The sequence below is a fragment of the Mycteria americana genome, chromosome Z, assembly GCF_035582795.1.
Source record: "Mycteria americana isolate JAX WOST 10 ecotype Jacksonville Zoo and Gardens chromosome Z, USCA_MyAme_1.0, whole genome shotgun sequence".
NCBI lineage: Eukaryota > Metazoa > Chordata > Aves > Ciconiiformes > Ciconiidae > Mycteria > Mycteria americana.
Window position 1 is genome coordinate 2,511,941 of NC_134396.1, and position 12,473 is coordinate 2,524,413.

The window sequence follows — 12,473 nt, forward strand, 5'->3', positions numbered from 1 at the left end:
CAGCATAACCTCTCCTAAACATTGTATGTACATTAAACCCTCATTTACATCCACACAATTCTTAGACAGAACATATACAGGACTTGGGCAATTTTGTCACTATCAGACAATCAAATGTTTAACCTGTTTCTTCCCTCACAGAACTGCTGAATTATAGTCTTCAGTTCAGCTAGAGCCGAGACAGCCAATTACTCCTTATCTGCAAGCACAGAAATTATTTGGATTTGAAATATGCATCTTATTGCATTTTCACAGCACTTTCCCTAAACACATGTCCCAAACCCACCCACTTCTCCACCTATCAAGAGTCATGAATTACCGTTACCACCACCACTACTAAACTCAATCCTTAATCCACCTCTTTCTCAAAGGCATGTAAGAACATATGGCCTTGAGTTTGCCTGAAGGACTACAGATTTGACTATGTCAAGTAGTTTAATCTAGAGAAGAAAGCTTTTTTGGGGAGGCGGAGGGAGGGAGGGTGTCTCATCAATGTATATAAATACCTGAAGGGAAGGTGCACAGACAGAGCCAGGCTCTTTTCAGTGGTGCCCAGTGACAGGAGCAGAGGCAATGGGCACAAACTGGAACACAGGAGGCTCTGCCTGAACATCAGGAAATGCTTTTTTACTGTGAGAGTGACCAGGCACTGGAACAGGTTGTGCAGTGAGGTGGTGGTACCTCTTGGTGGTACCGAAAGATGTCCAGACACAGTCCTGGGCAACCTGCTGTAGGTGGCCCTGCTTGAGCAGCGGGAGACAAGATGACCTCCAGAGGTCCCTGCCAACCTCAGCCAGTCTGTGATTAAGTGAAGTAAAAAGGGAAGGAAGTCCTATAACAGAAAACCTGTTATCAAAAATGCCCCACAAGCTTCATTAGGGACAACTCTTAAGCTCTAGCATTGCTGCACACAGTCACATAAAGAAAATCAAGTGAATGTCTACCTTCAATTAAATCAGGTAGGGTAAGTAAGAGTCACTGGGACTTTAAATCCAGCAACATACACTACTACATCAACAGATAAAATGGTAAACAATGAAAACTGGAGTATGGGTATAAAGTTGCAAGGAGTTTTATACTTGCAGTCATAACAGAGAACTATGCAAGAAAGATAGTAAGTGTCTTTTCCTAAGACGCAAAGAAAAGTTCCTGGGCATGGCTGCTCTCCAGACATCAAGAAGCAGCAAAGAAACCCAACAGGTTGAGGATGCATATCAGAGGCCACAAGGTTTTCTCAAACATTGAAAAAAAAAACCAAACCACTTTTGCATAGTCATTAACTTGCCTTCACCAAGCTCATAACACTATTTCAATCTTTCTCTAAACTGAATCTCATACAGCTACCCCTTGGCACTCACCCCATGTTCAAAACACTCAGAAATGCATTCAGTGGCTAATAAAAGAAAGTGAAGCACAAGGCCAGGAAGTGCAGTACTGCTCCTGCTCATCACATTTAGTCACCCAAAGTTAACATCAGTAACTTAGATCCCTCTTCTATCAGTCTCAAAATGGATCACAAGTCAGTAGTCTGAAGAACGCGTGACTGAAAGCTGAAATAAAAGCGCAGGAACAGAAGACATCTGTCCTTTGGGGTACAACCCATCAAAAGCATGGACCAGAATTTCTCAAATACAATATATTATGTACAGCCCAACAGCAAAGCAGGGTTTGGCACCAGGATTTCTTGCAGATTCATGTTGCTGAAACTGCATCTAAGACAACATGCAAGTTTGATAATCAAGGAAGAATGTAAATGCAGAAAGAAAAAAAAAAGAAATCAGCAATAGCCTTCAAATACAGGGAAACAAGGACAATGTGATAATACGAGATATCGGTCAAGTGTCTACCATAAAATAGCCATGATTCAGTTAACATTTAAAATCAAATAGAAAGACAAAACAAAAAAGCTTTCAGAAGCCATGTGTTTCATTCTATATTATTATATCCACCATCCTCAAAACATGTAACAAAACAAATACAGTAGGAAAAAACCCCATCCTTTTCTTTGCCCAAAAGCAATCTCAATATGGTCCCTATAGCATCATGCTACTTCCAGGAACAGTATTTTAGTCATAAGAAATACAACTGAAATGTTCTAGATGAAACCTACGCCACACACAGTAAAACTGCAAAAAGACTTCCTCTCTCTACAGCTAACCATTAAAAATATTTAGGAATATGATCACAGCTACTGAATTCAGCTTTTACACCTTCAACCACAGGGCTGCCCAACAGACTAGGACAGACTTCCCCCCCCATTAAACCAGATTTAAAAAAGTGCAACCTGATGATTCAACTCTGCAGGTTAAGAAAGTATTTGTGTTTTCTTCACTTAACTTTGGATTCAAATCCTAAATGATTCTGTAAGACAAATTGTGTTGAACCTGCATCTTCTGCAGATCTGGAATAAACTGTGTTTCCCGTATGATAAAGCAAAAAACAAAAACCATAAAGTTCACCATAGGAGTACTACTTTGGGCAAACCTTAAGTCTTGAGAAAGATCAAAGCTCTCTCAATATGGGAAACATTTCATTGTTTTTAATGCAAAATGCTACACTCAGCCAGGTTAAGCACTCCTCCAAGCTCATCTGTTGGAAGACTGATTTAAGAAGCTGGCGAGGGAGAGGAAAAAAAGCTTGACAAGTTTACCTTCAAAAGAAGCCACAGTATCTTACAGCTTTCACAAAGACAGCTGGACAAAAAAAAGAGAATTTCAAGAGAACTGAGAGTAGAAACAACTCCATCCATGAACTGCGTACTGTTGTTCACATAACCTATCTTACAAGTTTTACCATCTGGCAAGAAAATAAGTAAAACAATACGCTCAGCAAAATAGTTATGATGTAGTAAAAGCAAGCTGAGCAAGCCATGGGACCTTAGGCATCAGACTGTATCGCCTCTAATCCATCTGTCTGTAGTTGCTGTTTACTCTTTGTGGCACTGAGAAGCAGTAGGGGGAAAAGGGCTGAAGGTACCACAACTGTGAAACGGACTGCAGGAGCCCCAGGTGGACGGGGAGTTCTGACAAACTGCCAGCTTAGATGGCCAAAATTTAAGAGCGTGGACTTTCACGTTAGAGCAAAACGGAGAAACCCTTCATACGATTTTTGTAAAATACGAACCTTAAGTAATTGCAAAGGAGCTACTTCACAACCTTTCATCCCAGCTGTCACTTTAATGAACATAACCTGTTTAGGGAAATTGTATGAAAAACAGTACAAGTCCAAACTAGGTCTTCTCTGAAAAGCAAAGAGGACGCAATGGGCTACAAGTGAGCAGATTGCATCAGAAAAAAAACAAAATTCAACAAAAAGCTCCAGTAGAATAACAACACTGAAGTGGATATTACTTGTATTTCCTCTAGCACCTTCCATTCAATACTTTTATGGTATAAAAGTATATGGTATTTTAAAGTATACAAATACAACACCGAGTTTCTTTAATCTGTCATCTTTTAAAGGGGACAAGTCACTTGGCTGCTCTTTTACCAAGGTCATAGGAGGCTGTTGCAAACCCAAGCGCAGAACACAGGTCTTCAGAGTCCTGCTCATGTGCTTTAACCATTAAGAGGCAGAGACAAATAAAAAGATTAATAAAAGATATAAAGTTGTATTCCTATTCTTTCATGAAGAACCTATTCCAAGTACTGGTACTAAACATTACTGCAATTGCCAGTAAACATTACTACTAATAGTAATACTATCAATACTAATTATTAACAGAGTATTAATGGTCTATGATACAGACATTTCTCAAGCACTATTAATCAGCATACTATTCTGCTATGATCAGTATCACTAGGGGGACACCAGCAACAAATATGAAGCATAGCAAAAAATGGCATTCTATGAGGAAAGCATCACATAAAATAGAAGTCCATGGAAGAAATAGAAAACTTCTAAAATCTGCTTCCAAGTTCTAAAACATTAGCTTAAAAATTGGAGGAAATTTTAAAAAAATTTAAAAATAATAGCTCCTGGTAACAGACAAGATTTTTTTTGTTGGGTTTTCTGTCAGCTTCCTTAGATTTTAATGGCAAGTCTGTAACTCCAAAGTCCCCTCGAGTGGTCAAATCCTTTTGCAAGTCATGGCACCAGGAGCAAAAGCTAGAGGACTGTCCAAAACAATGCAAGTGAAAGGGCCTAAATTTCTAATTTCCATGCCTTTGTTTTTACTACTATAAACACTTCTTTAAATCAATACACTGATAAAACTGCAACTAGAACAAAGCAGAACAGAGCTTGCCCAATTCCCAATCCCCCCTCCCTCCTTTAAGTTACCAAGATTGTTGAGGTTATAAACACAAAAGCTGGCTCATTTTCCAGACTCTGCATCAAAATTGGTTTACACCAGTTAATCCAGTTTCTCCATGTAACCCTCCAGGAGTCCCAAAACATCATTAATGCTGTCAAGTGATTTAGCCTTGCTTGCTTTCAAGTTACCTAGTGTAAGGTTAAAAATAAATTCTTTAAACATGTTAGGTCAAACCACCACAGAGAGATCGGGCCCAGGTATAAATACTGAGTCAGCCAGGTAGGAATCCAAACCCCAATCCCACTAGAGAACATGGTATAACCAAGGGAATTGCTAAAAGGCCCTGGTAAGTATTAAAAAAGCAAAGCCTCAGAAGGCTGAGTCGCTGCCGTTTGTTGTGAAGGGCTCCGTTTCGCTGCTCCTCCAGGCCTGCACATCCTCCCCCTCCCTTCCCTTCACACACATCCAGCTCCAATTTCTCTCCTTGAAAAAAACAGCTGCTCTCATGCCAGGACGGTCCCTCCATTTCACCAGCCACCACCGCCCCAGAGGCCATCGCCTTGATCTGCTGCTGTATTATAAGCATTCAGCATTTACTCAAATTGAGATGACCTAGGGACCGATTGCTGCTTGGTAGCTAGAGATGAAGCGGGCTGGCCTTCATGAGCTTCCCCTTACACAGCTCCACACCAAACCCGAAGTTTCTGTTCCACAACGCTGCCTGTTCCTTTGAACACAACCAAGAGGGCTCTGCAGGTCCATGCTCCTGATGTTAACACACGTACAAGAGAGAAGCTTCAAACCAGGTTCACCCTGAGCAGCTCCCAGGTGGCATTCAACAGCACTGCAGACATTCCAGCACATATTTTTAAATCTATTTCACATCACAGAGTTCAGATCCTTGCCATCACGCTCAAAGGTGCACCAGGTCCCTTTCTACATCCAGTTTCTTGCAGAAGGGATGTACCAGTTCACCTTCCTCCTGTAATTTTCTTCAGCAACAAGCAAAAACACAGAAGAGCTTTTTTGTTTTGTTTTTAAATGCAACATAAGCCAGCCCAATAGCAAAGCCCTGCCCTGACTTCCAGTTCTCATCAACCACACATACCAGGGGTGAGGAAGGACTAAGTAGAGAAGGTTAACACAGAGAACGGTTCATTCATCGCCATGTCCTCAAGTAACCTACTGTTGCTGCCGAGATGTTATTGTCAGTGAATTCTGTAGCTGTGACCGCGACACGGCTGTCCTACCTGCCCCCCCACCAGCGAGGGAGCATCCGGAAAGGAGATGGGAAAAAGACAACATGGGAGTAAAGCCCTACACAAGGCACAAATCAATAGCCGTTCACCCACTTGTTCCCTTCCCGTGCTGCCAGCCCTCCTTTGGCCTTACTTGAGATGAGGAAGGGGCCCAAAAGCACGCCCCCCTCCACCCGCCCCGCTTCTCCTCTGAGGGGTCGAGCTGCACCCCCCTCTCCTCACACCCCCCAGCCCACAGAGGCAGAATAAGCACGAACCCGTCAGCAGAGAAACCCCTAGCTGTAAGGAGACAAGAAACAAGGAGGACGGGGTACAGGACCCCCTCCCCAGAACAGAAAAGGGTGGAAAGCTAACCCACCTCTGCCGGCACCAACCGGGGGTCGGGTGGGCTCCCTCTCCCCACACGAGCCCGGGCTGGAGAAGGGCGGGAGCTGCCTGCAACCGCGGCCTACTCAGCGGCCCCTACCCGCGCTCCTGAGGAGGGGGGGGGGGGGGGGGACGACACGGACGGCAATATAGGGCAGGGCGAAGCTTCCCCCGGGCGGCCGCCAGGAAAAGTAGGGCAGAGCCGCCTCCCCTCACAGGCCTCCACCCCCTACCAACCCCTGCACGGCCGGGAAGGGGCGGCAGGCCCGGCGGGGAGGGGCGGCCCTGGCAGACACCCGCCGCCGGACAAAAGCTTCCACCGGGACGGGGAACCGGCCCCGGGACGGGCCCGTCGCCCCCCGCCGCCGCTCGGCGGCGGGGGGCGACGGGCCCGTCCCGGGGCCTCAGGCTGCTGAGGGAGCAACGGCCACCCCCGGACCGTTGGGCGGGGGAGGGGCGCCGGGCCTCCCCCGGGCGCGCGGGCCCACCACCCCCCCCTCCCCACCGCCGCGCGCGCGGTGAGGGAGGGGGACGCGCGCGCCCCCCCCCCGCCCCCTCCCCCTCCAGCCCCCACCCTGCGGGCGCGCGCGGCCCCGGCCCCCCCCGCGCGGTACCTGCCCAATGTGCTCACAAAGCAGCAGCAGCAGCGGCGCCCACCACCGTCACGTGACCGCCCCGCGCCTCGTTCCCTCCTCCTCCTCCTCCTCCTCCTTCACACGCGCGCGAGGCCGCTTCCCCGCCCCGTGACGTGACGCCGCGCGCTAGCCTACCCCCCCTCCCCCACTCTCTCCCACCTCCCTACCCCCTCCCGCGCGCCTCGCCCCTCACACACCGCCAGCGCGCGCCCATCCACCGGCCCTTCCGCCTACCCCGGCACCACGTGAGCAAGGAGGGGGAAGCCGGCCTCTTCCCCGTCACGTGATCGCGGCTCCGCCCCCTCTCAGCGTGCGCGCGGCGGAAGGAGACTGTTGGTCCCGCCCATGGGTGCGCTGAGCGAGGTGGTGCCGGGAGCGTCTCCGTGAGGGGCTGCGGGGCCTTCCGCCCTCGGGGGGTGTCAGCGCTGGGTCGTCGCCGCGGGAGTCCCCGGGGAACGGCCGCAGCCGCTCCTGGCACTCGCTCCGTGGAGGGCTGACGCGCCGGCGGAGCCCGAGCGGGAAGGGCTTCTGCGGGGGCAGGCGGCCCCGCCTCAGCGCTCTGTTAGGCCGCGGGGAGGCAGAGGCCTGGCGCCCGCGGGCCCAGCCTGGGCCCTGGCGGGGTGGGCTTAGGAAGAGGGTGAACGTTCGGAGTCATGGTGCAGTTCCTCTCGCTGGCCAAAGGAGCGGTTCGAAGCAGGAGCTCTGGGTTTTTTAGGTTTTACTTCTTATTTTAAGGTGGCTTTTATTTTCTGCTGTACAGGGCTTTGGCGGGACTGGTGATGAGTGGTTTATGTCACAGATCAAAGCCTGTTCAGCTTGGCAGGTTATGTTCATTACATTTGGTGCCTCAGTCCCAGACAGTGTTCAAGCTGAGCCAACACGGGTTTTGGGCTTTCTAGAGCTCCCTTGTTCCTTGTCTAGTTACTCTATATTCTCTAGTTATCCTCAGCTTCATCCCAGCCCTGTTTGATATCCCAAACAATCTGCATGACTAGAGAATGAAAAGGCTCCTTCACGTTCTCTCTCCATGGTTGCTGAGACTGATGCCTGAGCGGTCAGGAAATGGGAACCAATTCTGCACTTACGTAAATTTATTTTAAGTGTTACGCTCTTTTGCCAGGCAGGACACCGGGAGGAACCCCATTGACATGGAGGAATTGTAGGACAAAGGATAGCTGCACCACAGGACGAAAAGGGCAAGCAGGGTAAGCTAGGGTCTAATGGAGAAAAGCAAGGGGGTGGCACAGCAGAATTATGTCAGGGCACTTAGTGCAGCTTCTGGCAACCCAAGCTGAACAGTGACAAGACAGATGGCAAGAAAGGAAGGTTGCTTGACTCCCCAAGAAGAGGATTTTGAGGTTGTGACCCGGGAAAAAAAAGAACTTTTTCCCTTTAGGCTTTTCCTGCTATGCATTTTTCCCATTGTGTACGGCACCTCTGGTTGCCCAGAGGTGTACCCCTCTGGCATCTCTTCTTTGTAAGGCCTGGCATTTTAAAGCAGGGCTCACTTAGCCTATGTGGAAATTGGTCCCTGCTCAGCGCTCTGCTGAGCAGGCAGGTTGGTGAAGGTGATGGGGGCACCATATAGCAGACTGTTTGTTCAGCCCCCGGTGCCTCCAGTGATACGTTCCATGGTTTTTGACCTTTTCTGTAGTCTTGCTTCCTTTGCTATTTGCTCATCCTCTGTCCCTTGAGCCCATGCTCTCCACGTAAGTAGAGAGTGCATCAAGTCTCATTTTAGCCTAAGCAGTATCTGAAAATTAATCAGTGGTGTTCATGCTTCTGCCTTCTCTGCTTAGACAGAGTAGACAGATTTAAGCAGCCTGTGTCCTGGACTGACCTTGATATTTATTACATAGATGGGCCGGAGCTACGACAGTTCCTGCTGCTTGGAAGCAGCAAGACCTCCCTATTCCCATCTTTTCCCAGCAAGACAGAGGGTCCTTTAGAGCTAAATTGAAATTCAGGCCAAACAGTGCACAGGTAGCGTTGATTTTCTTGAGGCAGCTGTTGATATTTTGTTTTATTACTATTGGGGGGAGGGAATTAATTATAGCTCTAGACAAAGTTTCACAAGCTTTGTGACAAACATGTCTGCGGCTCCATAATCTGTGCAGATTTAATCAGTATTATTAGCATTCTTTCATCATGACTTGGCAATCCTTTGCTAATGAAGATGGATATTTGATGTGCAGCATGCAACAACAAAGGCTGAGAGCTCTTGGGATGCTGTAGTCAGATGGTGTGGTGCCAGCTGGAGTGTGTCTCTCAATATCACACAGAATCCAGCCCAGGAGCATTTGGAATAGGAGAAAATTAAACAAGGATACCAGGACAAAAGCACTGTAGGTTCTCCTCTCTGCTGTACATGGGGTAAATATAAATGAGAAAATGGCATATTTCACTGCCAAAGCTTCCAGAGGAGAGCTTAAGGAATAAACTGATGGAGTCTCGGGGTTGCAGACCCTCGCTCCAAATACTCAGTACATCAAGCTTGGAGAGGAGACCCTGCACTAAACACAGTGATGGTTTGACCAGGCCTGGCAGGCAAATTCTACCTGCTGCCTGTGTCAGGGCTTTATCTGCTGTTACAAGGATTTGTGACCTTTTCAGTTTTCCAACTACTGAAGAATAATCCAGTGGAGGTGCAGATCCCAGCGGACTGTATGTTTAAGCTTACTTCAGGATTGCTTTTCTCAGTCACCTACTGCAGATTTCTTCAATAGCCTGCAGTCCATGTACCACAGGCTGGAAACCGCCGTTCTGATGCTTTGGCATTCTACTTGCCAGTCACATTTGGGAGTGGGGGAAGCCATTTGTGTTAAGAATATCACCCTGTTCCTGGTTCAGAAGTCCGATCTACTTCCGTGTTACAGACATGAAATGAAAACGATCTATTCTTCGCAGGCTCACGCTGCAGTATATCTTCCCTCCTCTTGCTAACACTCTCTTCTACTTTCCAGACTACCCGCCCTTGCCCCTCAGGCTCGTTGGACAATGAATCTAACTGAGCTGAAGTTCAGAGCAGTTTTTCACTGTTTAGTCTGAAGTTTGTATTTTCTTTGTGCCTGTTTTTTTCTGCTGGTTACATCACTTGGTCTAATAAAAATACTGCTCTTCAAACTGCTCTTATGGTCTTAAACCATGACACCTGCATCAACAGCACTTTCTCCAAAACATACTCCAGTAGCCTCAGAGAGACAACGTTTCCAGTCGTACCCAGACTCCATAAGGGAGAGGCTCCGCACAAAGAACCAAGCTTGACTTTCAGGTTTGAGTTGGATTTGGAGTGATTAGGAATTCTCTCTAGTTACAGTGGAACAATTGAAAATCTTGGATGCAAAGTGGGATTGTCTCGAGATGTTATCCTTGGGCATACCACGGATTGCTGCTGCATTTAGGCTTGGGGTGAAACTCCTAAACATGCTCTCTAGAATGGGATCCCATGTGTTAGATTGTGTTAATATGCATGCAGAAGCAAAGCTTCAGCAACATTTGTCCTTGAAAGGGTTGCCATTTCAGTTGTGGAAGCAAGCCCTTCTGGTATAGGTGCCATTCATTGATTCATGGCATTGAAGGCAGGAAGGGTAATGATATCATTGTGTCTAGCCTTCCTACAGCCCAGGCCATTAAAATTCCTAACATCCGCGGGCTGCATTAGTCTCTCATGTCTCAGCATCATCTTGGGAATTCATGTTGGACTGCCTGATCATCCTTTGGAGTCAGTGTGTGCCTGGAGACAGACCCTCTTCTGTAGGTGCCCTCTGCAGCCCTTGGTCCAAGTTTTCTCACCTTCTAATTTGGTTGTATGAAAAAGGTGATGCAATTTCATGTGACTAGAACCTGGTATTGTTCTGTACAACCACATTAACCCCCCTGTTATTTTCCATTCTTCCAGCCTTTTTCACAAAACATTCTATCTGAGGTGACTGTACTTATTTCCAGATTGCTGAGACAGTTCAACACATCTGAGCCTGATGCTGATCCTGCAGAACCTTACTATAAACACCTGTTTTGGGGCGGATGTTGGCACTTGCTAATCTGTGTAGTGCCTGCTCTGCTAATGGTGAGTGCTGAGTTTGTTCTTTTGTACTCCTGGATTTAATTCTGTGATGTGCCCACTGTTACCTTTATCGGCCAAACAATCTCTAAGAATTAGACTTTTCTTAAACAGACTTATTTTCCACACAACCCTGTTGCCTGGCATTAACTGTATATCTAGCCTTGCATTCTCTATTAATTATGTCCCTTACTAGTTTTCCATTGTTTTGCCTGTGACATCAAGGAAAGTAGTCTGCAGGTATCTGGTCACCCCTCTGTGCCCTGCTCAAACAGTGGCATGCTTCCAGCCTCTTAAAATTTCCAAAGATTAAAATTAATCTCCATGGAGCCAGAAGGTTCCCTGGCCAGCTCTTAAAGAACTTGGGAGCAGGGTAGGGGTGGACTAGATGATCGTTAAAGGTCCCTTCCGACCCAAACCATTCTACGCTTCTATGAACTCTTGGGTGTAGACAGTTCAGGGCTGGTGATAGAAAGCCATTTCTGACTGTCAAATGTCACTTCGCAGTAGTCAGTCCATAAGAGACTGAGAAAAGAGAAAGAGATAGATCTTTTGGCTGAGAAAGAGATAGAGTGGTGGTGCCATGCTCTGCCCCCCCGAGACAGGAACAGGAGCAGCAGCAGCCACCAGTAAGAACCCACAATCAAGGGGATCCTGTATCGCCCCCCGCCCACCAGGCTGAAGGCAGCAGCTCGAAGGAGGAGAGTGAATGGAGGCAAGTCCGTGCTCGTGGAAGCAGGCGAAGGCCCTCCCTGCCCGCCTCAACTCCCAAGGTGCCTCTGTACAACAGGTATGAGGCCCTGGAGGTGGAAGGCCCGTCAATGGAGGATGGAGATGACAGTCCATCTCCAGAGGTGTCGTCCAGGTCGGAAGAACGTACCTCTCGTATTAACACCACCTCCACAAGGAAGACAAGACAGGTTATAGTTGTGGGTGACTCCCTTCTGAAGGGAACCGAGGGTCTGATATGCCAGACAGACCCTCCTCTTAGGGAAGTCTGCTGCCTCCTGGGTGAAGGATATCACTAGGATACTCCCTAGCCTGGTACGACCCTCAGGCTGTTACCCCCTACTGCTCTTCAATGTCGGGGGCGATGAAGCTGCAACATGAAGTCCTAGGGCAATCAAAAGAGACTTCAGGGCCTTGAGACGGCTAGTAAGGGACTCTGGAGCACAGGTTATTTTCTCCTCTCTCCTTCCAGTTGTGGGCAGTGACACTAGAAGGAACAGAGACACCCAATCTATCAACTCATGGCTCCATGGCTGGTGTCATCGCCACGGATTTGGTTTTTTTGAAAATGGGATGGCCTACACAGCACCAGGTTTGCTGGCGTCTGATGGGATTCATCTTTCTCAAAGGGGAAAGAGAATCTTTGCTCAGGAGCTTGCAGGGCTCATCGACAGAGCTTTAAACTAGACTCGAAGGGGGAGGGGGATAATATCAGGCGTGCCCGAGGGAAGCTGAGCGACGACGTGCCATGGTTGGAGGGAGCAGGTGCCAGTGAGGGCACTCAGCCTGTGTCTCTGAGGTGTGCAGGGTACACTGGGGCACAGCTGAAGTCGAACAGAGTTGAGCTAGGGAATACTGAGACTATAGCAGCCAAGAGGGAAATGCCAGTGAAACACCTCAAAGCACACAAGGGGTGTTCTTCTATGAAGGAGACACGGACGACAGCCCAGCTGAAGTGCCTCTACACCAATGCATGCAGCATGGGCAACAAGCAGGAGGAGTTGGAAGCCATTGTACATCAGGAAAACTATGATATGGTTGCCTTCACGGAAACATGGTGGGATGACTCGCACAACTGGAGTGCAGCAATGGATGGCTATAAACTCTTCAGGAGGGATAGGTGAGGCAGGAGTAGGGGGGCTATAAATGGATGGCTATAAACTCTTCAG

General features: G+C 48.0%; 1 protein-coding gene across 6 annotated transcripts in view; it reads right to left on the bottom strand.

Annotated features, from left to right (window-relative positions):
• UBAP2 (ubiquitin associated protein 2) overlaps positions 1-6,774 on the bottom strand; it is a 236,801-nt gene extending 230,027 nt beyond the window's left edge. For 2 of the 6 annotated variants that reach the window (XM_075526570.1, XM_075526562.1), the window contains exon 1: positions 6,495-6,572. The gene's annotated coding sequence lies outside the window, so the exon portion shown is untranslated. Of the gene's footprint in view, positions 1-5,036; positions 5,239-6,494; positions 6,573-6,712 lie in introns of those variants that run through there. The other 4 variants (XM_075526563.1, XM_075526571.1, XM_075526566.1 and 1 more) reach the window with 4 other exon arrangements.
• Between the last annotated feature and the right edge of the window lie 5,699 nt (positions 6,775-12,473).